The 26,132-nt window shown below is 47.5% G+C and overlaps 1 protein-coding gene across 7 annotated transcripts in view; it reads left to right on the top strand.

Moving 5' to 3' along the window:
- Positions 1 to 26,132, top strand: part of LPIN3 (lipin 3) — a 214,447-nt gene that overhangs the window by 62,827 nt on the left and 125,488 nt on the right. Inside the window, exon 1 of one of the 7 annotated variants that reach the window (XM_069752298.1) lies at positions 8,409 to 8,489. The exons of the other annotated variants lie outside the window; for them this stretch is intronic. The gene's annotated coding sequence lies outside the window, so the exon portion shown is untranslated. Of the gene's footprint in view, positions 1 to 8,408; positions 8,490 to 26,132 lie in introns of those variants that run through there. 7 annotated transcript variants of the gene reach the window in all.

Below are 26,132 nucleotides of genomic sequence, written 5' to 3'. Positions count from 1 at the left end.
CCCTGATTGCAACGATGTGTCACTTACTGGGCTGCTTTGTATGGTTTTTATAAAATCACTGTTTTATAAACAGTAGATTATCACTAGAGGACTAGTAAACCTGCCGCCAGGTAATCAAGCATGTTCATGAGCTCTGTATAACCCCGCCCCAAAACTAATTGACAGCTTTTTGCCTATGGAGCTCAGCATTCAGAGAACTCTGGTAGATCTGCAGATGATAAAACAGTGATTTTATCAAAACTGCATCAAGCAGCCCTGTAGGTGACACATCACTGTAATTCCACACCTACATAGTGCTGCTCTCAGATGGGGCAGCAGAAGCCTGGTGACTGATTCCCTTTAATGTTTTGAGGTGGCGCCATATTTCCTGCTGGGGTAAGCAGATGATATTTAATTGAGAATTTCAGGTATCCCTGATTAAGTCATGGAATTTTGTTGTGGACATACTGTAGAGAAGAAGGCATTTTTGTAGATTTGTCTTCCCTTATCCCCTTCTTCCATTTTGCCCAGATTATTTTTGTAGGGGTCAACAGTATAGTTTTTGAGTCTGCTACTGTTCAAGGTGTTGAAAAATATTTTTGATTTATTTTTACTTTTTGTCTCTATCTCAATCTCTCTAGGGCTAGTTTCACACATCAGTTTTTTGTATTCAGGCTAAATCCGGCTAATTTTTAAAAAAACGAATCCAACGTAAATTGTGAAAAACGGAAGCGCCGGATCCATTTTTTTTTAGCTGGATCCGGCCATCTTCAATGCGCATGGATTTTTTTTGGGAATTCCCGGTGAGAGAGAGAGACTGATTTGCATGGAAAATGCTTTGAAAACCGGATCCGGGCGCCGGATCATTGTTTCACACCTCCGTTTCATGTGTTTTTGGCCGATTCCGTCACTGTGCGTTTTTTTCCGTCGGACAAAAAAAACGTTGCAGTGGACGTTTTCTCCGTCCACCGGAAACAACTATTTGGACGGATCCGGAAAAAAACGGATGAAACGTCTGGCCATCAGGCACAATCCGGCGCTAATATAACTCTATGGGAAAAAATGGATCCAGCATAAAAAAAACGGATCCGTTTTTTTCAAAAATTGCCGGATTGTGCCTGAATCAAAAAGCCTGATGTGTGAAAGTAGCCTTAGCCTTTGCTGCCTTGATTTTTTTTTTTTTTGCACAATTTATTTTCTCTATAATACCTCCTCACTTCTTCCTTTAATTCTGCAAATTCTTTCTTTTTGTCATTTATTGCACAGTCATAGTGGTTTTCTGCTATTCCTAGCTTGTTTATTACCAAATAATATATATTCCTATTCAGGATGTTTAAAAAAGTTTCCCATTTGTGTAATTGGTGTAATTTTATTTGTCAGGCCCATGTCCAAGTTTATGGCACTAAGATCATCTTTCAGCCGTTGGAAATACGCCTTCCTGAGGTTTAATGTTCTGGTAACCAATACTATACATCTTATTAAAGGATACGTGAAAACGTATTATTTTGTGACCAGTTGTCACGTGTATGTCAGAAGCTGCAGACAGTCGCACTGCATCTAGCTGCAGAAGGTCTCTGCGTTTAGCTTTGCAGACAACCCCTTAATAGTTCTGACTCTTTGACCCAGTGGCAACCTTTCTCCAACTCTAATTGACACTCCAGGACCTGGGGGTTTATAGACTCCCAGCCTGCTGATGGGAATCACTGGTGATCTTTCCATTTTCCCCTGTTGAGGCTTGGAGCTATAGCAGTTGGCTATGCTCTTCTTTGGTGTTGCTGGAGGACATCTGTGTCACATCTCTGAGCCTACTCAAGATAAGTGTTCCCCTTGTTTGTCTATCCAAGCGGTCTTTAGTGATCGAGGAGATGGACTAGTGCTCATCCGTCCTTCCCTAAGCAGGGCTTATTGCCAGGGTCAGGCAGGAATTACCATATGTACTCGTGTATAAGCCAAGTTTTTCAGCACAAAAAAATGCCTCCCTCCGCTTATACACGAGTCATTGTCCCAGTTTACAGCAGGGGAGGGGGAGCTGCCGAGCAGCGGGTCACAGGAGCCGGCAGCTGTGGCTAAAGCCTGTGCCCGCTGCTTAAGAAAAATGAATATTCACTGCACTGGCATTAAATATTCATTTCTCTTATAGAGCATGCACAGTTATAGCCGCCGGCTTCCAGCAGGTGCCGGGCTCTCACTGGTGGCCGCTCATTAAGGTAATGAATATTCACCTCTCTCCACTCCCATAGGTATGGAGATAGGTGAATATTCATTACCTTAATGAGCAGGGACACATGATCGCTCGGCCGCAGGAGCTGCTGGCACCGGAACGAGATTCTGCAAGGGCATGCAGGGAAGGTAAGTAGGATTTTTTTTATGCTTTTCTCATGGGGGCCATACATACAAGGATGGGGATGAGGAACCATGCAGACAAGGATGGGAATAAGGAGCCCGCATTCCTGCTAGTACCTTACATAAGCACCTGCGGTATTTCAGCATTTCATCAATGATCTTTTCCATCATTTGGTGGGCAGGTTTGTGGAAATCTATCTAGATGATATTTTGGTTTTTGGGGTACCTGTTGTCATCTTTAGGTTTTCGGATGGATCTGGAAATGATCCGTCCTGTCCTTGATTGGGACCATCCCGAGAACTTAAAGGCCACACAACATTTTTTAGGCTTTACTAATTTTTACTGAAAAATTCATCTGGAATTATTCAGCAATTATGAAACCACTTACTGAAATGACAAGGAAAGGGTCTGAGTTTTCCAAATGGTCGGACGATGACCTGCAGGTTTTTTCCTCCCTTAAGAGCTGTTTTTCCATGCCTCCTATACTTAAGGTACCTTCACACTGAACAATTTAACAACGATATCGCTAGCGATCCGTGACGTTGCAGCGTCCTGGATAGCGATATCGTTGTGTTTGACATGCAGCAGCGATCTGGATCCTGCTGTGACATCGCTGGTCGGAGCAGAAAGGCCAGAACTTTATTTCGTCGCTGGATCTCCCGCAGACATCACTGAATCGGCGTGTGTGACGCCGATTCAGCGATGTCTTCACTGGTATCCAGGGTAAACATCGGGTTACTAAGCGCAGGGCCGCGCTTAGTAACCCGATGTTTACCCTGGTTACCAGTGTAAATGTAAAAAAAAACAAACACTACATACTTACATTCCGGTGTCTGTCCCCCGGTGCTCTGCTTCCCTGCACTGTCAGCGCCGGCCGGCCGTAAAGCACAGCGGTGACGTCACCGCTTTGCTTTACGGCCAGCCGGCGCTCACAGTCAGTGCAGGGAAGCAGAGCGCCGGGGGACAGACACTGGAAGGTAAGTATGTAGTGTTTGTTTTTTTTACATTTACACTGGTAATTACTGTTATCACTGACATTAGGAACTTGTCATATCTCCAATCGGCTAAACGTCTCAATCCTAGGCAAGCTAGATCGTCCCTGTTTTTTACTAGGTTCAATTTTTGTGGTCACTTTCCATCCAAGGGGGGGTCAAAAATGTCAAAGCTGATGCTTTGCCCCGGAGCTTCCCTGGTGATGGTGACCATGAGGACCCTGTCCTGATTTTGCAGAAGGGGTAGTCATTTTGGCATTGCACCCTGAGCTAAAGGGTGAGATGTTGGAGGCTCAGGGGGACACCCTAGCCTCCTGCCCTCCAGGAAGGTTATTTGTGCCACCAAATTTGCACCGCTGGTCATCCAGGTGGTAAGGCAACCGTGGACCTCCTTTCTTGTCGTTTGTGCTGGCTGGGGTTGCATCAGGATGTGGTTGAACACGTAGCTGCTTGTAGTATCTGCGCATGTTCTAAAGTATTGCATACCTGTCAGCCTGGTACCCTGCTTCCACTACCTATTCCTAGTAGACCATAGACACACTTGTCAATTATTATTATTATTATTATTATTATTATACATTTTTATAGCGCCATTTATTCCATGGCGCTTTACATGTGAATACGGGGCAAATATAGACAAATACATTAAACATGAGCAGATAACAAGGCACACGAGTACATAAGGAGGGAGGACCCTGCCCGCGAGGGCTCACAGTCTGCAGGGGGTGGGTGAGGATACACTAGGAGAGGGAAGAGCTGGCTGTACGGCTGTTCAGTAGGTTGAGGATCCCTGCAGGCTGTAGGCTTGTCGGAAGAGATGAGTCTTCAGGTTCTTTTTGAATGTTTCTATGGTAGGCGCAAGTCTGATGTGTTGGGGTAGAGAGTTCCAGAGTATGGGGGAAGCACGGGAGAAGTCTTGGATGCGGTTATGGGAAGAAGAGATGAGAGGGGAGTAGAGAAGGAGGTCTTGGGAGGATCGGAGGTCGCGTGTAGGTAGGTACCGGGAGACCATGTCACAGATGTATGGAGGAGACAGGTTGTGGATGGCTTTGTATGTCAGTGTGTATGTCAATGGATTTTATTACTGATCTACTGGAATCTGCAGGCAAGACTGTGGTTTTAGTGGCTGTAGATACTGTAGGTTCAGTAAAATGGTTCATTTAGTTGCATTACCGGCACTTCGGAATGCCAAGACTCTTGCTCGGGTGTTTATTAATGAGATTGTGAAGCTTCATGGGGTTCTCTCTGATGTGGCATCAGATCGGGGAACCCAGTTTGTTTCCAAGTTCTGGAGGGCGTACTGTTCTTGACTGGGGGGTGCAGCTGTCCTTTTCCTCTACCTTCCATCCCCAGTTGAATGGACAGACCAAGCTAATTAACCAGAATTTGGAGACCTATCTCAGGTGTTTTGTCTCCAAAAATCAGGAGGATTGAGCATCCTACTTACCGTTGGCAGAAGTTGCTATCAATAATCATCGTCAAGAATCTACCGGCAGGTCACCATTCTTTGGTGCATACAGTTACCATCCGCAGTTTGGTACTTTTAGCGGGGAGGGGCTTAGGAGTTCCGGAAGAGGAACGTTTTGCTTTGTCACTTTCCTCAGGGTGGCGGGGGGTTCTGAGTAATTTGAAGATTATGGGAGACATGTACACACGTATGGCTGACAGAAAACGCTTGCCAGGTCCCGACCTGTAATTGAATGTCTTCTGTGTGGTTGTCTACCAGGAATATCAAGTTGAAGGTTCCTTCCTGCAAGTTAAGACTTAGATTTATTGGTCCTTATAAAATAACTGCCATTATTAATCCAGCAGCATTTTGTCTTGAGCTGCCTCAGGCTCTTAAGATCCACAATGTCTTCCATAGATCTTTGCTCAAGAAGTAAGTGGAACCTCTTGAGCCCTCACTTCTATCGCCTCCCCAAGTAATGGCTGATGGAGATCTTGAGTTTCAGATTTCCAGGATTATAGATTCTCTCCTCCAACATCGTACCCTACAATACTTGGTGCACTGGAAGGGTTACGATCCAGGGGAAAGGATGTGGGTCTCGGCATCAGAGGTGAATGCCCCCAGGCTGGTTCGTTCATTTCACAACTATTATCCTGAGAAACCTGGTCCTGAGTGTCCGGAGGCCACTTGTAGAAGGGGGTACTGTGACAGGTATGTCAGAAGCTGCAGTCAGTCGTACTGCATCTAGATGCAGAAGGTCTTTGGCTTTGCAGACACCTTCTTAACCTTTCTGACTCTTTGACCCAGTGGCAACCTTTCTCCAGCTCTAATTAACACACCTGTACCTGGGTGTTTATAGACTTCCAGCCTGCTGCTGGTTATCACCGGTGATATTTCCATTTTCCCCTATTGAGGCTTGGAGCTGTAGCAGTCGGCTATCTTCCTCTTTGGTGTTGCTGGAGGACATCTGTGTTACATCTCTGCCTCTACTCAAGATCTACTCTACTTAGATCTGCCTAGGTGGCTTCCTTCCCCTCATGCCTTCACGTTGCACTTAGTCTCCTACACTGTGCGTGACACCAGTATTTCCCAAGTGACTCCCAACGCATATTGATATTCTGTCTGGTCTATTGGTAAATATTAGGTCTAGAAATGATACCACTCTTGTTGGGTCCTGCACCATTTGTGAAAGGTAATTGTTTTTCATTATAGCCTTGTATAATTTTCCATGTCATTTAAAGATTTGTAGATTGTGAGCCCTTGCGGGCAGGGTCCTCTCTCCTCCTAAACCAGTTGTGACTTGTATTGTTTAAGATTACTGTATTGTTTTTATTATGTATACCCCTCCTCACATGTAAAGCGCCATGGAATGGCGGTATAATCATAAATAATAATTATTAGCATTTTATTTTTTCTCCCTCCACTTATTTCTACCCATAGAGACCCCTGGACCCTTCTTTCTCCTCATTTATTTTAAGATCCTTCCTGAACAGACTATAGCTCTGTAAGGTAATAGCTCAGTCATAGCTCTCGTCCAGCCATGTCTCAGTTATCCCAACCATATCATAATTTTTTTCCAACAATATTAATTCTAATTTCTCCATCTTGTTGATGATGCTTCTGGAATTAGTGTGCATGCATTTTATGCAATTTTCTGTACCTATCTTCCGCTTCTCTCCATTGACTGGTCTAACACCTCCTCCTATGCCAAACCCTCTTTCATTACTTTGGCCCAGGTCACTGTGTACACTATCTTCCCCTCCTGTATTGTAATCTGTACATCATCACAGAAATCAGTTCTCGAATTAAGAGAGTCCCCCAGTACCACCACCTGCTGTTCGGCCCTGCTCCCCTATTGAACTTCTTTCTGGAGCAGACACTCCTCTGGTTTTCAGAGGACCTGTATTGCTACCCCTATTCTGACACCCCCTCATCTGCCAATTTAGCAACCTTGTTAAGGTGTTACAGATCAAGACTAGTCTCCCTGACACTCTTCTCTTCACCCTGCCTACTAAATGTCACCCAGCTACCTGCCTCACTGTCCTGCCCCTCCATACTACATATCCCACCACATCCACCCCAGAGATCACCTGTTTAGTCAGCATCAAACTCCTTTCTATATTGTCAATGGAGCTCAGTGTTGTAAGCTGCTGATTTAGATTCAGTAATTGGCAGGGCCGGACTAGACATCTGGCAATTCTGGCAAATGCCAAAAGGGCCTGTCTGGTCATGGGCCACCTTGTCTGCAACGTTGTTAACAGAATCGGTGTTCTCAAGATACCCATACTGTTAAGAGTTGTGATGGAGCACAAAGTTGCTGACTCCATCACTTACCCCAGCAGGCCACGGGTATCATTAGAAATATTGGTCTTGTAGAAAATCTCCCTTACCTCCATCCAGGGTAATATTATTAATATATCCCATCTAGTGCTTGGGGGACGGGACAACATGGGCCTGTGTGATTTCAAATGCCAGGACTGAATTTCAGCCCCAGTCCGTAACTGGTAACTGGGCTTCCAATTGCACAGTCTGTATGTTATTAGCCAGGGGAAGACATACCATTCCTCATGCATCCCCAAGAGGTAAGGGGGCCATCTCCACCTCCATAGTAAGTGGAATGGTGCATAATGATGAGCTATTGGACTGCAAAGGTCCCATATACTGTTCTTGCACATGGGTGCTTTTTAGTCTGTGTCCAGCCTGGTTTCTAGCGCCACAAGTGGCTGGCCAAGGATTGGATTCATGCAAACAGATGTACATTGGATGGCATTGTCTAAAATTAAAGGGAAACTTTTAGGTTAGATAACACTATTAACCTTATGGGATTACTCTGTAGGTTAATAGTGTTAAAGGGAACCTGTCAGCAGTTTTGGACGATACAAGATACGGACACTGCCTTTCAAGGATAATCTACAACATTCTAGAATGCTGTAGATAAGCCCCCGCCCCCGATGTAACCTGAAAGATAAGAAAAATAAGTTTTATTATAGTCACCCGGGGAAGTGGGGGCGGTCCGGTCCGATGGGTGTTGCAGGTCCGGGTCCTCCCATCTTCTTGCAATGCCGCCCTCCTGTTGCTTCATCGCTCCCCTGCGTCGCGCTCCTGCGCAGGCGTACTTATCTGCCCTGTTGAGGGAAGGACAAAGCGCCGAGAAAGGTCAAAGAGGCCCAGCGCCTGCGGTACTTTACTCTGCCCTCAACAGATAAACTAGTAAAAAGAAAAGATATCAGTGTCAATTTGATATCACCATAACCAGTCTGACACATAGGAACAAAGTCACCAGGTAATATGTTCCTCAAAGTGTAAGCCATAAACGCAGAACCTAACAACTGCAGAATTCCTGTTTTCTTTTTTATTCCACTCACTTTTATTTGTATCTGTTTTTCAGTATATTGTATGACAAAATGAATGGTTTAATTGAAAACTACAATACAACCCACAAAAATTAAACCCTCGAATGACAGAAGCATAATAAAAGTTATGCACATGGAAGAAAAGAATTAAAAAAACAAAAGCGCAAAAAAAAAATGCCTGTGAAATATTTAGAATTTCTCCATAACTATATTTCAGCTAAGGAATGTTGCTGCGTAATATCGTCCCCTACTGGTACGTGGCTGTAACAACCAGCAGAGGGCGATGAATCCCATAAACTGGTGATGGCTGAATAGGAAGTGAATCGTGGGCAGCGACAATAGTTTCAGAAGTGAGGGGATAACTGCTGAAAAGAGGTAATACACATTTATTACAGCGTCATTATGGCTGTGTTTGCTTACTGCAGCCTTTGAGCAGGTTTTGAATGACGTTATAAACCAAAACCTGAAATATTAGGAAGGAAAGCGTTAATGTTCACTTTTTTAAATCCAGTTCCTGTTTTGACCAAGGAATATAAATGCTAAAATGCAGCAGCAGTGCATGTTGTGAATAGCAGAGAGCAGGGATGAAAGCCATCTCAATTCCTTAACCTTAGCAAGAAGTTAAAACAAAGACCAGTGGATAATCTAAATCAAAGCTTAGGGAGGCCTCCTGTCCGTTCCCTGGCCAACACCCAGCCATGCCTAGGGACTTTGGGTCTGTCTGTTCCCTGGCCAACACGCAGCCATGCCTTGTGATTTCGGGTCAGTCTGCTCCCTGGCCAACACCCAGCCATGCCTAGGGACTTCGGGTCAGTCTGTTCCCTGGCCAACACCCAACCATGCCTAGGGACTTCGGGTCAGTCTGTTCCCTGGCCAACACCCAGCCATGCCTAGGGACTTTGGGTCAGTTGACCAGTGGCACGATGCAACTGATAGGGCAGCACGGTGGCTCAGTGGTTAGCACTGCAGCCTTGCAGCGCTGGAGTCCAGGGTTCTAATCCCACCCAGGACAACATCTGCAAAGAGTTTGTATGTTCTCTCCGTGTTTGTGTGGGTTTCCTCCGGGTTCACCGGTTTCCTCCCACATTCCAAAGACATACTGATAGGGAATTTAGATTGTGAGCCCCATCGGGGACAGCAATGATAGTGTGTGCAAACTGTAAAGCGCTGCGGAATATGTTAGCGCTATATAAAAATAAAGATTATTAATATTATTATCTGTAAACATTTAAATACCTGTTGACACAGGAAGACTAAAATAATTGAGCGATCTAGATCAATCAGTGTGTATAGGCTGCCATGGATCTTAGCAGTGCGAGCTCTTTTGACGATGCACAGCTGGGAAAGAGGATTCTTTTTTGTGCTGCACAAAAGATCATTTTACCCGTTGACCGAGCATTTTGCTTGTTCATTGGGTGATCGGCAGCATGTTTAAACTGCATGATAATCGTGAAGTGAGCTGTTTTAATCAAGATCATACACAATTTTCTTGCTGTGTAAATGTGGCTTTAACAGGAGCCTTGTGTAACGTGGCGCTAACATATTCTGCAGCGCTTTACAGTTTGCACACATTATCATCACTGTCTCCGATGGGGTTCACAATCTAAACTCCCTATCAGTATGTCTTTGAAGTTTGGGAGGAAACTGGAGTACCCAGAGGAAACACAGGGAGAACATACAAACTCCTTGCAGATGTTGACCTTGGTGGGATTTGAACTCAGGACCCAGCGCTGAAAGGCTGCAGTGCTAACCACTGAGCCATCGTATTACCAGTGACTTTGGTAGGCTAGGACCAGATGTTGAGGACTTCAATTAGGGAGACCACCAGTTAGTGATAAACTTTATTTAACTATGAATTTGTGGGAATTACGTACAGTAGATAGCAGGTACACAACTTTATGGACGCTTCCATCACTATACGGAGCATCTTCACGCACAGTCTCTATTCCCTTTCTCTTCACTTGCTTGTTCTCTTTATCTACTGTACTTAGCTTCACTTCTACTGATGCTCTCGAACTCCCGCCCAGGGCACTCTCTTCATCTCACTTACTCTGTCCCATCGTTGCCCATTACCTCTTTGAGTTATCTCTCTGGGTTGTACGGTTAGGTGTTTTCTCCCAGGACCTGTCTCTGATTAACCACTCTGTCCTTCTGTCAGTTATCCTTTCCTCTGGTTCACGCTAACCACCGTCTTCGTCTCCCATCACATCGGGAAACCTACGTCATGCGGCACTTCTGTCTGTCCGACCTTAGGTCTACTTCAGATGCTCACTGGGCCCTGACGTCTTGACAGGAAACTGTCTCTGTCCCTTCACCTTAGCCTCTACCACTTTGGGCTAGTCCCAAACTTTAACTAACTTTTCCTACCGTCAGGAAACACACAACATTCACACTATTAATACAGTCACAGTTCACATCACACAATACAACAATACGTGTTTTCTTCTAGGGGAAACGAGACAGACCTTCCATCCTCTTACACAGTCACTAGATAACTATCTTGTTTTTAAGGCACCGTTGATTCCATGGTGCTGTGCATGAGGAGGGGTTACATAGAAACTACGAATATAAATTAAAATGAACAAACTAACAATGACAAACTGGTACAGAGGGGAGAGTAGGCTTACAGTCTACAGGATAATAGAGATGGAGACGGTATGTTTGGGGGTTGCAGCAGCTTTGGTTACAGGGGGTCATTGCAGGCTGTCAGTTTTCTTGAAGAGATGGGTTATCAAGTTCTGTCTCAAAGTTCTGAACCTGGTGGATAATAATAATAATAATCTTTATTTTTATATAGCGCTAACATATTCCGCAGCGCTTTACATTTTTGCACACATTATCATCACTGTCCCCGATGGGGCTCACAATCTAAATTCCCTATCAGTATGTCTTTGGAATGTGGGAGGAAACCGGAGTGCCTGGAGGAAACCCACGCAAACACGGAGAGAACATACAAACTCTTTGCAGATGTTGTCCTTGGTGGGATTCGAACCCAGGACTCCAGCGCTGCAAGGCTGCAGTGCTAACCACTGAGCCACCGTGCTGGGGCACAGATTATGTGGGATACTCGGGAGAAGTTTTGTAAGCGATTGAGTGAGGAGCATAGAAGTCTAGAGGAGAGAAGGAGGTTTTGGAAGGATCGGAGATTACGTATAGGAAGGTATGGGGACATTAGTTCATACAGTTACAGAGGAGACAGATTATGGACTGCTTTCTATGACAATGTTAGTAGTTTGAACTGGATAACTTGGCAATTGGGAGCTAATGAAAGGATTTGCAGAGGGGAGAAGTTGATGAGTATCAAGGAGAGATGTATTTTAGTTGGGCAGCAGAGTTAAGGATGTACTGGAGAGGTGCGAGAGTGTTGGCAGGGAGGCAACAGAGGAGGGTATTGGAGTAGTTGAGGAGGGAGATGATGAGAGCATAAACTCAAATTTTATTAGATTCAGGGTTGAGGAAAGGACAGATGTTGGAAATATTTTGAGTTGAGGTGGCAGGAGGTGGCAAGAGATTGGATGTGTGGTTTGAAGGACAGGGCAGAGTCGAGGATTACTCCGAGGCAGGGCCGGCGTCAGCACCCGGCATACCCGGGCAAGTGCCGGGGCCCTGGCGAGACGGGGGGGGGGGCATTCAGGGCCGGCATTAGGGGCAGGCTGCTGCCTAGGGCCCCTGCTCCCCCAGGGGCCCTCAGCTAGCGGCACATCACGCAGCCACTATGGGGCCTCTGTGAGGCAGGTGGGCCCGCCTGTCGCCAGCGCCAATTCCCCTCGCCGCATTGAACTATACCGGCATGTGCCGGTAAAGTTCAAAGCAAATGATGGAGGAGAGAGAGTCACCTGACGCTCCCTCCCCATCATTGCCCACTCTGTCTCTGACACTGCCGCTGCGGGTGCGCGATGACGTCATCGCGCACTCCCTGTGTGTCAGGCAGTGCAGCGTCAGCCGCCGAGACCGGAGCAGGGAGCAGCGAACAGTGCGGGTACGTTGAGAGGTGAGGAGTGTTTTTTTTTTTGTAACTATAACAGTGAGTACTGGACTATGGGGCCATTCTTGGAGAGAGGGGGGCTGCGCTGTATACTACATGTCTGTGCTATATACTACATGGCTGTGTTATATACTACGTCGGCTGTGCTATATACTATATGGGCTGTTATATGCTACGTGGGCTGTGCTATATACTACATGGCTGTTCTATATACTATGTGGGCCGTGTTATATACTATGTGGCTGTGCTATATACTATATGAGCTGTTATATGCTACATGGCTGTTCTATATACTACGTGGGCCGTGTTATATACTACGTGGACTGTTATATACTACGTGGGCTATAACAGTGAGTACTGAACTATGGGGCCATTCTTGGGGGGAGGTGGGCTGTGCTGTATACTACATGTTTGTGCTATATACAACATGGCTGTGTTATATACTACGTGGGCCGTGTTATATACTATGTTGGCTGTTATATGCTACGTGGGCTGTTCTATATACTACGTAGGCCGTATTATATAATATGTGGCTGTGCTATATACTATATGGGCTGTTATATGCTATGTGGGCTGTGCTATATACTACATGGCTGTTCTATGTACTACGTGGGCCGTGTTATATACTACGTGGGCTGTTATATGCTACGTGGGCTGTTCTATATACTACGTGGGCCGTGTTATACTACGTGGGCCGTGTTATATAATATGTGGCTGTGCTATATACTATATGGGCTGTTATATGCTACGTGGGCTGTGCTATATACTACATGGCTGTTCTATGTACTACGTGGGCCGTGTTATATACTACGTGGGCTGTTATATGCTACGTGGGCTGTTCTATATACTACGTGGGCCGTGTTATATACTACGTGGGCTGTGTTATATAATATGTGGCTGTGCTATATACTATATGGGCTGTTATATGCTATGTGGGCGGTGCTATATACTACATGGCTGTGTTATATGCTACGTGGGCTGTTACATACTACATGGCTGTGTTATATGCTACGTCGCTGTGCTATATTCAACATGGCTGTGTTATATGCTACGTGGGCTGTTATATACTACATGGCTGTGTTATATGCTACATGGCTGTGTTATATACTACGTGGGCTGTGTTATATCAATCGTGGTATGTGTTAAAGGGAGGGGCCCACTGAGACTCTTTCGCCCGGGGCCCTCAAAACCTGGAGCTGGCCCTGCTCTGAGGCAGTGGAATTCCAGTACAGGCGAAAGCATGATGTTATTTATTGTGCTAGATAGATCAGGTAGGTTTAGTAAGGCTATGTTCAGATTAGCGTTGCGCGCCGCTGCGTCGGCGACGCAACGCACGACGCACGAAAAAACGCGTGCAAACGCACGCAAAAACGCTGCGTTTTGCGACGCGTGCGTCTTTTTTTGATGAAATCGGACGCAAGGAAAATGCAACTTGTTGCATTTTCTTGCGTCCGACGCTAGCGTCAAAAACGACGCACGTGTCGGAAAACGCAACAAGAAAAACGCATGCGTCCCCCATGTTAAACATAGGGGCGCATGACGCGTGCGTCGCCGCTGCGTTTCCCGACGCAGCGTCGGGAAACGCTAATCTGAACGTAGCCTAAGTGGGATAGAGAAAAGACAATGAGTATTGTTTTATCCACAGGCAGCATGAATCAGAGCCTAGCTGTGTTTCATGCAGCCAGGTATGTTTTACTTTGAAACTCTGGAGAGTTTCAAAGAAAACACAGGTTGAAAATTCTGCTGGGGACCATATGGAGAGACATGACTATTCTGGAGCGACCCCATATGTGTACATAGAGAGAGATCTTTCAGGATTTTCAGAGCAGGACTTGGAACAACTGGCCAAGGACTAGGCTGGACTAGTTAGGTTACTCCCTGTAATCCCTTGCCAGCTTTTCAAACCATTTTGTGAAACACTAGATTGTATCAGAGTAAAATATACCTGTCTGCAATGCAATCACGGTTTGGGCAGCATGAATCTAGTGACAGGTTCTCTATACCAGCCTCACTCAGGAGTCAGAATATCCAGTTATCTAGAAGTGACCTTGTCTTATGAAGGCATCATTTTCTAATAGGGAAAAGTCACCTCTCCAGAAAGGCCGTACTGGGGGCCCACGGCACGTAAAGGGAGGCCGCCATGACGGGGTTACGTGGGACCTGGGGAGCTGGAGCAGTTAGAAGGGATACGGTGGTAAGGGGTTAACTGGGAACTTGAGGGGTGGCTTTAGGGGCATTTTTTGAAAATAAGGGGTGGAACTAGGGGACTGTGGGGAGGGGGCACATAAAAAGGGGCACGCTCCTCACGCAGGCATCCATTTTAGGTGCCTGCGTGACAAGTGAGGAATCTCTGTCACACTTACCAGAATGGACGTTGAAGCGATCCTCCAGCGTCTCCGGACGGCAGCCAGCTCCCAGGGGACAGATTGGCTGAATGCATCCGTTAACAGCCTTCTCCAGGGGACATCGGGAGCACCATCGCAGGCACCGCAGGACGGGCGCCGGCCGCGGAGGACTAGGCCTCCGGCGCGCCTAAGCCCGGACATCATCCCCAGGGCCCGGCGCCGAAATAGGAGCCCCTCTGCGGACCCTCCGGTAAGCAGCGCTGTTCCCTCCACCTCACAGCGCGGCGCCGGGAGGAATCCTCCAGTGCGGCGGGGCCTACAACGGGGGGTGGATCCTTCCTCCCCTCCTTCAGTGTCCGGGCGACGTGGGGCGGCAGGAGCAGGAGCCGGTACGGCGGCCGCCAGCATGCCCGCTGGCGCCGCTCAGCGTGGGAGGCAGCGACAGCCGAGGAGACGGGGGTCAGGTGCGGTGGCCCCTCAGCGCCGAGGATTATGCGGGCGGCAGTCGGCTGGCCCTGGCATCAGCGTGCGGCCTTCTGCAGTGCACAGCTCTGGAGTCTTCAACGCAGCAGCGCCCTCTGCTGGTGGTGGCCTGGATATTGCAAGTTCTGCGCCCTCTGCTGGTGTTGGCCGGGATTTTCCTGCAGCTGCGCCCTCTGCTGGTGATGGCCGGGATTTTCCTGGATCTGCGCCCTCTGCTGGTGATGGCCGGAACTTTCCTGGATCTGCGTCCTCTGCTGGTGGTGGCGGAAATTTTCCGGATTCCGGCAGGCGACATTCCGTCGCTTCGGTACGCAGTGCCGGGGACGTATCCGTGGCAAGGAGCCGCACATCTTCCATCGGGCGGCAGGATGCTGGCTCGGCCTTTTCCCTTTCCGCAGCACCAGGGCAGTCGACGGCATCACCGAGTCGCCAGGACACGGATACGGCCGCCAGGAGTTCGGCGGGCAACATCGCGGATCAAGCCGGTCGGGATGCAGGACACCTTCGGCTGGGAGCTGGATCTTCGGCTGCTGGGCTCACAGCACCCAGGCAGCTAGGTGAGAACATTTTCCCTATCTTTAATTTGCCAGGCATAGTTTCCCCTGAAGCTAGGAATAGTGACATTACTTCGGGAGTTGCTAGCGGGGGTATGGGTTTAATCCTTAGAGGTTTAGGGGAGCTAGCGGGCTTGTGGGGGTCCGGTCTTAGCAGGGGGTCTTTGCCGTCAGCTGCTTGGTTGGGAAATACGGGGTCGTTTGAGGGGTCTAGACAGTTGTCTGAAGTTACGGGTACATCCAGCAGTGCGGGTCCTGCGGCAGACACGGGGAGCTCATCAAGGGAGAAGGACGGAACAGCACCAGGGCCTGGGTCAGGAATTGATGCACCAGGTGAGGGAGCTTTGCAGGATAAGGAAAAGGAGGATGTACCGCAACTAGACGATGCGGCTAGGGGGGAGGTCTATGTCTGCTTCGAGGGCCCGTTAGGGGCACATTTAAAACAAGAGGTTAGGGAAAAAATCTGGAAAGGGGAGTACATAGAAATATTTTCTCTTTTACCCCTAGAGAGATTTAATTTGGATAGACCTAGAAGGGAGGACTCTAAAAAAGAAGATGAGGAGAAACGGAGATATAGGCTGATTCCCAGATCATTTTCAAATTGGCTGCAAGCTTTCGCTATTATGGCTAGCGTAATCGGGGAGAAGGCCCCGGAAAATTGCTCGGCATTATTTTGTTACTTAGATGCCATAGGGGAGGCTTACAGGACCTATGGGGGACAGGGTTGGTTACGCTATGACGAACAGTTTCGTCAGCGTAAGGCTTTTAGGCCAAGTATCAGGTGGGATCACAAGGACATAGCGTTGTGGATGAGAGTTATGGTCCCGTCCCGTTTAGGTCAGACTAGCCAGCCTTTTCACGGGGGCGCCGGGAGTTCAGGGCAGTCAGGACACTCGGCGGCTTTGCAGAAGGGACTGTGTTTCGCCTTCAATGATGGCATATGCAGATTCGGGAGCAAGTGTAAATATAGGCACGAGTGTTCAACCTGCGGGGGGGTGCATAGCGCTTCAAAATGTTTCAGGGGTAACAGGCAAAAAGTTGGAGATTCAGCTGACAAAAGGGGTGACTCCGGTGCAGTGGGTCGTGATGGAGGCCTTTCTAAGTAGATACCCTGATAGGTCAGCTGCAGTTTTATTGCGCGACGGTTTTAAGGAGGGTTTCAAAATCCCTTGTGTTGAGCAGGATGTTAGTTTAAAAAGAAAAAATTTGAAATCGGCGTTACAATTCCCGGAGGTCGTGTCGGAGAAGTTGAATAAGGAAGTTGCTCTGGGAAGAATGGCAGGCCCGTTTGTCGCCCCTCCGATTGCAAATCTGAGGGTGTCACCTCTTGGCGTGGTCCCTAAGAAAGAACCTAATAAATTTAGGTTAATCCATCACCTGTCATTTCCGAAGGGATCTTCGGTTAATGATGGTATTGATCCCGAGTTGAGTTCGGTGTCGTACTTATCATTCGATTCAGCGATGGAGTGGGTTAGAGCATGTGGAAAGGGGGCTAAGCTGGCTAAGACCGACATCGAAGCGGCCTTTCGTTTGTTGCCAGTTCATCCTGACAGTTTGCATTTATTGGGTTGTTTTTGGGATGGCGGCTTCTTTGTTGATCGTTGTCTTCCCATGGGTTGCTCGATTTCATGTGCTTACTTTGAGGCCTTCAGCACGTTCCTAGAATGGGTGGTGAAAGATGTGTCTGGGATACGCTCATGTTCGCACTATCTGGATGACTTTCTGTTTATAGGGCCAGCGGAATCAGCAGATTGTTCGATTTTGTTGCATACAATGGAGAGTGTGACAAAAAACTTCGGGGTGCCTTTGGCGGAGGATAAAACAGTTGGTCCGGTGACAGTGTTGAGCTTCCTAGGCATTGAAATCGACACGGTAGCAATGGAATGTAGGCTACCTGCAGACAAGGTTACCGCGTTGCGCCAAGATGTGGTTAATACGATTGGTTTGAAGAAGATAAATTTGCGCAGTTTGCAATCGTTGTTAGGGAAACTGAACTTTGCATGTAGGATCATGCCGATGGGTCGAGCGTTCTGCCGCCGCCTATCCTTGGCAACAGTAGGGGTAAAGTCCCCTTTGCATTTCATCAGGATAAAGAAAGAGTTTCAGGACGATTTGAAGATGTGGGCGGATTTTCTTGACGAGTACAATGGCAGATCTCTGTGGATTCAGCCGGTGGCAGATGCTACCTCCTTGGGCATTTTGGTGCATGTCGTTGAAATGAGTGGCTTTGGTCTTTTCTTTCATGGTAGCTGGTCAGCAGCGGCTTGGCCGGAAGAATGGAAGGAGGAGGGGTTAACAAACAACCGGCTACTGTTGCATTTGTTCCCCAGGGTAGTTGCGTTGGCCCTGTGGGGTGACAAATTGAGGAATTTGAAGATTTCTTTTCATTGTGAGCATGTTGGAACGGTGACGGCGGTAAACTCGTTGTCAGCGGCTACGCCTGCAGTAGTGAAGGTCTTGCAGCACTTGGTTTTCCTGGGTCTTAAGTTTAACTTATGGATTGTATCTGAAGTTAGCTTGTCAGCGCCTGATCCAATAGTTGTTGCTCTTTCTCAATTTCAGTGGCAGCTTTTCCGGGATTTGGCACCACAGGCGGAGAGCGCGGGCCGGGATTGTCCAGTGGAGTTGTGGAACCTGCCGCGAGGGCCGTAACAGAGTTATTTACCAAATCGCTCGCGGATTCATCTTGGTCTCATTATAATCAGGCTTGGAGCTTGTGGGAATCCTGGATGTCAAGTATGGACCAGGATATGGAGGAGGAGTATGGTTTGTTGTTGTTCTTAGGTCATCATTGGGAGGCAGGTTGGTCTGTGACACGTTTGAATAAGTTTCTGGCGGGGCTAGCCTTCAACCTTAAATGGAGGGGGGGTAAGGATATAACGAAATCCTTCTTGGTTCGGCAAGTTGTTCGGGGTTGGAAGAAAGGCTGGAAGGCTTCGGACGGTCGCCGACCCGTATCTTATGAGGTGCTCTCAGCCATTGAGCGGAAGTTGCAAGAGGTGTGTTTTTCCGAATGGGAAGTGGTTCTGTTCTGTGCAGCCTTTTCTTTGGCCTTCTTTGGGGCATTTCGGTTAGGTGAGTTGGTTAGCCCGTCCGTTAGTAAAAAAGGTATTTTGTTAAGAGAAAACGTGGATGTCGAAGGGAATAAAGTGGTAGTGTTTATTAAGGCTTCCAAAACGGACGTGTATGGGAAAGGGTGCAAAGTGGTGTTGTTCAATGTTGAAGGATCCCCGGTGTGCCCGGTGGCATCCGTGAAGAAGTACATGGCAAAGGGCGGGGTGTTAGACGAGCCATTCTTGGTGCACGAAAATGGGTCTTTCTTGTCCCGTTTTCAGTTTATTTCTGTTTTTAGGAAATGTTTGGCGGCAGCGGGCTTACCTGCAACACAATATAGTGGTCACTCCTTCAGGATCGGGGCAGCGACTGAGGCCGCTAGGTGGGGCCTTGGTGAGGATGTGGTTCGGAGAATTGGGAGGTGGGAATCTTCAAGATTCCAGTCGTATGTTCGCCCAAACCTATTGTGAGTTAGAAGCTGTGTTAAGTTAATTGTTTGTTGCCTTTCTTTCTGTGTTGCAGGGCCTGATCCGATGCTCGTCTGGATCATGGGGCATTCGTATGTTGTATGGGCTGCGTTGCGTGCTGCGGTTCGTCCGGACGGTCGTCAGTTGGGTCTTTCTCGAGAGACAGTGACTTTACGATGGATCGGTAAAAGGGGGATGGTGTGGAAGGAATGGTTACCTGAATTTCATCGTTTTGTTAGACTGGATAGAGTGCCGGAGATCGTGGTGATACATTTAGGGGGGAATGATTTGGCTAAACGGTCTTGTAGGGAGCTGATTAAGGATATCAAATTCGATATCCTGAGGTTCTGGGTCATGTTTCCAAAAGTGTTGTTGGTGTGGTCCGACATCATTCCCCGTAAAAGATGGAGAGGTGCTAGATCACACGAGGGGGTGAACAGGGCCCGGATTAAAATAAACAGGGCCATATCTCGGCTTATGGTGAGGAATGGCGCGTTGGCCGTGAGACATGTGGACTTGGAATCGGGTCAAGGAGCTTACTGGAGAGCTGATGGCGTGCACCTGAACGCGGTGGGTAATGATATGTGGTGTTTGGCTATCCGTAGTGGCATTGAATTAAGCTTGAAGGTGTGGAGGGACATGAATGGCTAAGGTGTCAGGCCATTCGTGTTCGTGGCGGGGGTGGAGGTCCTCGAAGTCGGTGGAAATGGTAAATCGTGGTTCAATGGGGTGGGGATCTTGAGAGGTCCTGGACACCCCATGAGAGAATTTAACAAGGCGCGGTACGGTTATTCCGCGTGAGGTGGATTTATGGACCCCTGGCATGGGGGTGGGTTCGGTGGACCAGGATTGGTTGTTATCTATCCCTGAGCTGGTGCTTTACGGCTGGGGGTAAGACTCATCCTGGGCTGAACATTGTGGAGTTTTTGGGATACTGAGTTTTTTATAACTTTGGGGCTTCGAGGACCGCCCCTCCTATTCTGGGTTGTCATAAAAGTTCTGTTATCTTTTATTTAATAAAATGGCTGCTGTGGCCAATTAAATCCAACATATGTCTCCGTCTGCTGTTTTGAGTACGTTAGAAGTTTATTCTTTAGATTGTTAAGAGATCTGTTTAAGGGGGTTGGGGTAATTTTTTCCAGGTCACGGAACTCACGTATACCCTATGTCAAGAAAGGCCGTACTGGGGGCCCACGGCACGTAAAGGGAGGCCGCCATGACGGGGTTACGTGGGACCTGGGGAGCTGGAGCAGTTAGAAGGGATACGGTGGTAAGGGGTTAACTGGGAACTTGAGGGGTGGCTTTAGGGGCATTTTTTGAAAATAAGGGGTGGAACTAGGGGACTGTGGGGAGGGGGCACATAAAAAGGGGCACGCTCCTCACGCAGGCATCCATTTTAGGTGCCTGCGTGACAAGTGAGGAATCTCCCGCCCACCCTCCCTTTTTTGGTTAGGGTAATGGGGGGGGTGAAGTCGGCATATGTGGGCTTTTGGAGTATTGTTTTAAGAGGCGTCTAAATGTATTTATTTTGTTATGTGAATGCTGTCAGGGCATTGTCACGGCAGTTGGCGGGGGTGGAGGTCCTCGAAGTCGGTGGAAATGGTAAATCGTGGTTCAATGGGGTGGGGATCTTGAGAGGTCCTGGACACCCTATGAGAGAATTTAACAAGGCGCGGTACGGTTATTCCGCGTGAGGTGGATTTATGGACCCCTGGCATGGGGGTGGGTTCGGTGGACCAGGATTGGTTGTTATCTATCCCTGAGCTGGTGCTTTACGGCTGGGGGTAAGACTCATCCTGGGCTGAACATTGTGGAGTTTTTGGGATACTGAGTTTTTTATAACTTTGGGGCTTCGAGGACCGCCCCTCCTATTCTGGGTTGTCATAAAAGTTCTGTTATCTTTTATTTAATAAAATGGCTGCTGTGGCCAATTAAATCCAACATATGTCTCCGTCTGCTGTTTTGAGTACGTTAGAAGTTTATTCTTTAGATTGTTAAGAGATCTGTTTAAGGGGGTTGGGGTAATTTTTTCCAGGTCACGGAACTCACGTATACCCTATGTCATGACTCTTGTTTCACTTAGCACTAGTTCTCCATGTAGCAACAAACAAGGGTTATATTTTCTTAGGACTCGGTGTTGTGGTTTTCCTCTGTTATCCTCTGAAATGCATAGATAACTTGACAACTGTGTATTTCCAATTGGGGGCGTTGGTTTACACTCTCACACTTTGCAATGGGAGTAGCAAAATTGCACAGGGACACAACCCTTTGACAAAGGTAATGAAAACAGCAAGTTGTCAGTTTCTTCATAAAAAGGACAGAAGGAATGATAGAGGAACAAAACACCACAGAGTTGTAAGAAAAAAGCCTCCAGAATTCTTAATTAATTGAGAATAAAAGTGTTTATACAAATAGATATGTCTGGAGAGGTGACAGACAGTTTCTCTTTAGTCTTCCAACAATAAATAATATTTCAGTTGACCATTAGGCCATGTTCACACCATCCTTTTTTTCATGCGGAATCGCCGCGATTTTCCCGCTGCGGGTCCGCAGCTGTTTTCTATGCAGGGTACATTACAATGTACCCTATGGAAAACAGGAACTGCTGTGCCCACATTGCGGAAAATCGCGAAAAAAGCCGCACTGAATAGCCGCGGTAAAAAAGAAGTACCATGTCACTTCTTTTTGCGGAACTGCAGCGGTTCTGCACCCATAGACCTCCATTGTGAGGTCACACCCGCAGTAAAACCCGCAGATGAAAAAAATATCTGCGGGTTTTCTGCGGTTTGTGGTGCAGAACCGCTGCAGTGTGGCTGCCCCCCCGTGCCCCAATCCCACCCCCCCATGCTCCGATGCCACCCCCCCGTGCTCCGACGCCCCCCCCGTGCCCTCATCTCCCCCCCTTATACTTACCCGGCCTCCCGGTGTCCGTCCGGCCGTCTTCTCCCTGGGCGCCGCCATCTTGCAAAATGGCGGGCGCATGCGCAGTGCGCCCGCCGAATCTGCCGGCCGGCAGATTCGTTCCAAAGTGCATTTTGATCACTGAGATAGGTTATATCTCAGTGATCAAAATAAAAAAAATAGTAAATGACCCCCCCCCCTTTGTCACCCCCATAGGTAGGGACAATAAAAAAATTAAGAATTTTTTTTTTTTTCACTATGGTTAGGGTAGGGGTAGGGTTAGGGTTAGGGGTAGGGTTAGGGGTAGGGTTAGGGGTAGGGGTAGGGTTAGGGTATTTTCAGCCATTTTAACCCTAAAAAACTTCCTAGAAAACACACAGACTCTGCATAGAAAACTGCATAAAAAAACGCATCAAAAAACGCATCAAAAAACGCACCAAAAAAGCACCAAAAAGCACCAAAAAAAGGACCTGCGTTTTCTGCCAAGAGCTGCGGTTTTTAGTCCTGAAAAAAAAGGAGGGAAATCAGGAACGTGTGAATATAGCCTTACTGTGGCATTTGAAGGGGTTGTACGGTGAAGAGAAGTTATCACTAAGGCTGGTTTCACATTAGCGTTTGGCTAATGCTTTCGTGCGGTCGGCGGGCTCGTCAAAACGCCGCATGCAGACGCATCCGCATACAACGCATGTCCCTGCTTACCCAATGTTAATGATAGGTACGCAGGATGCATGCAGAGTAGGCAGAGCTTAAGGGAGGAAGTATGCAGCCATCCGCATCCCAGCCGAACGCTAATGTGAAACCAGCCTTATCCCAACTACTGGGACCCTCATCAATCGGCAGAACAGGACACTTTCATCCCACGTCAGAATGGAGGGGCAGTGCAATTTCTCGCCTGTGGCTTCTTTCGTTCTCTATGGGCTGCCAGTGCCGTGGATGGGTGAAAACTTTTGTTCGGCTAAGCCGAGAGTTCCTGAGCATAGGGAAATTAGAGGAAATAGCTGTCGGCACAACCATTGTGCCCCTGGCAGCTATCTAATGTTTATGAGGACCGTTATGCCACATACGCACATCCGTTTCCATCTTTACATATTTGTAAAACCGTTTTTCACTCACATGTCATCCGTTTAGCCTCTGTTCGACATCCGTGTTGATCATGTTTTTTCTTAGATGTTTCTAAAAACTGAAGAAGATAAACTGTGAACTTTGTTTATCCCTTGACTCTTAACAATGTATTAGTTAAAAACAGATGCAACCTGGATGGAAAAAAGTATGTTTCCGTATTTCATCTGGGTCATACGGATTCCCGTACACTTTAATGCCCGAGTCTGAGCCACAAAATAAATGAAAATAGGACCTGCTCTGAGTCCCAGACTGGAAACACGGGTCTGTTTTTAAAACACAGCCTTAAGGTATAGTCATACATCCAGCTAAATTTAATTTAGGATTCTTGCTTGTGGTATTTGCACTTTTATTAGGGAATGCAGATTAGAGGAGGTTGATGTGACCCCCAGCTAACTATCTCCTTGCCCATTACCCTGTAGGCTTTAAACCTGCAAGAGCAGGGTCTTTTCCCCTCTGTACCAATGTGTCAGTGTATTTTGTAATTTATATTTGGATTTTGTATATAAACCCTATTCACATACAGTACAACCAGACTTCTGCACAACACAACTGATGGTCCCAACACCATTTATAAGGCAAGAAATCCCACTTATTAAACCTGGCAGGGCACACCTGTGAAGTGAAAACCATTCCCGGTGACTACCTTTTGAAGCTCATCAAGAGAATGCCAAGAGTGTGCAAAGCAGTCATCAAAGCAAAAGGTGGCTACCTTGAAGGACCTAGAATATAAGACATATTTTCAGTTGTTTCACACGTTTTTGTTAAGTATATAATTCCACATGTGTTAATTCATAGTTTTGATGCCTTGAGTGTGAATGTACAATTTTCATAGTCATGAAAATACAGAAAAATCTTTAAATGAGAAGGTGTGTCCAAACTTTTGGTCTGTACTGTATACAGCAGCATGGAATTAATGGTGCTCTAAAAATAAATAATTTTGTAATAATGATTTGGTTTTTTGGACTGTTGATACACATCACCACAAGAGGGCAGCCTAAATCATTTGTTAGATAGACCATGCATGTTAAGAGTTCTATTAAGTGTAGGTTTCAGTGATATTTGTTCAGTTTTTCAGTAAAAAAAAAAAATTAAAACAAAGTTTAGAAATCTTGATTGCACAAGTAAAGGGGTTCTAAAGGGGTTATCAAGTATTTTTTTTTTAAATCTGTCTAAGAACTTACAGGCAGATAGCTGTTAACTACGGTACTTGTCTGTTGTGTCTGACATCGTTCTCTGCTGGCGATTCTGCGACTTCTAGAGTTATCAAATCCACAAAGCAGAAGCTTCTCTACCGCACCGCTGTGTTGATCTGTTACAGAGGCGTAGCTAGGGTTTTGGTCCAGGGGGGGCGAAGCTTCTGAGTGGGCCCCTAACCAGGTAACCTTGATTACAACTCAGTGACGCGCCCTAATAGTGGAGGAGAACCTCAGCAGATGACTGTGCTATTACTGAAGATAATCTCTATATAACGACCAATATGGATATTACCGCCATATTGTCAATGGTAAATACCAGCCCTACAGAACATGTAAGAGATCACTGCACAGATACAGATAATAACTTACCGCTCGCGTCCTTTCTGATGGAGTTGTTCATTTTTCCCGTCTGTTCCATCTGGCCCAGACCGACATGACAACTTCTTCCAGCAACAACTCGTCTGCAGAGAATACTACAAAGACACATTTCACTTCTTATATTCTAGCCCCATCACCATTTATTCCCAACCTGCACAAACTGCTCATCCTGCTGATACCCCAATACTGAGCCGCTACTGCCGTATGTGACCCTATTACTGCACCTGATACCCCAATACTGAGCGGCTGCTGCCGTATGTGTCCCTATTACTGCCCGATACCCCAATACTGAGCGGTTGCTGCCATATGTGTACCTATTACTGCACCTGATACCCCAATACTGAGCCGCTGCTGCCTTTTGTGACCCTATTACTGCACCTGATACCCCAATACTGAGCCGCTGCTGCCGTATGTGTCTCTATTACTGCACCTGATACCCCAATACTGAGCGGCTGCTGCCGTATGTGTCCCTATTACTGCCCGATACCCCAATACTGAGCGGTTGCTGCCATATGTGTACCTATTACTGCACCTGATACCCCAATACTGAGCCGCTGCTGCCTTTTGTGACCCTATTACTGCACCTGATACCCCAATACTGAGCCACTGCTGCCGTATGTGTCTCTATTACTGCACCTGATACCCCAATACTGAGCCGCTGCTGCCGTATGTGTCCCTATTACTGCACCTGATACCCCAATACTGAGCCACTGCTGCCCTATGTGTCTCTATTACTGCACCTGATACCCCAATACTTAGCCGCTGCTGCCCTATGTGTCTCTATTACTGCACCTGATACCCCAATACTGAGCTGCTGCAGACCCTGTAATAAGGCAGCACCCCCATAGTCAGACCCTGTAATGAGGCAGCACCCCCATAGTCAGACCCTGTAATGAGGCAGCACCCGCATATTCAGACCCTGCAATAAGCAGCCCCCCCATATGCAGCCCCTGTAACAAGGCAGCACCCCCATAGTCAGACCCTGTAATAAGGCAGCACCCCCATAGTCAGACCCTGTAATGAGGCAGCACCCCCATAGTCAGACCCTGTAATAAGGCAGCCCCCCATAGGCAGACCCTGTAGTAAGGCAGCCCCCATAGGCAGACCCTGTAATAAGGCAGCCCCCCATAGGCAGACCCTGTAATAAGGCAGCAGCACCCATAAAAAAATAAATAAATACTCACCCCTCTTCTTCCTGGTTCCTGCGCTGCTCCCGTTGATCTGAGAGCGGGCGCCGGGCAGTGACGTCATCACGCCCGCTGTCAGTGTCGGTGACGTCTGACGCCGGCACTGACGGGGGATAATGGGAGAAGGAGTGCAGCGCTCCTTCTGCCATGATTCGATCAGCTGTATTGGCTAAATGCCAGTACAGCTGATCGTCCGATGACTCCGGGGGGCCCATAGCGGCAGAGCAGGGAGATCGATTCTCCCTGCTCTGCCGCAGAAAGTAACTGTATCGGCGCGCTGAACAGTAGCGTAGTTCCGGGTGGGCCCCCTCAGAGCGCTGGGCCCGGGGCACCCGCACCCTCTGCC

Source organism: Ranitomeya imitator, chromosome 2 (genome assembly GCF_032444005.1).
Source record: "Ranitomeya imitator isolate aRanImi1 chromosome 2, aRanImi1.pri, whole genome shotgun sequence".
NCBI lineage: Eukaryota > Metazoa > Chordata > Amphibia > Anura > Dendrobatidae > Ranitomeya > Ranitomeya imitator.
The sequence above is the reverse complement of the archived record's forward strand: the minus strand, read 5'-3'. Positions and strand labels throughout refer to the sequence as shown.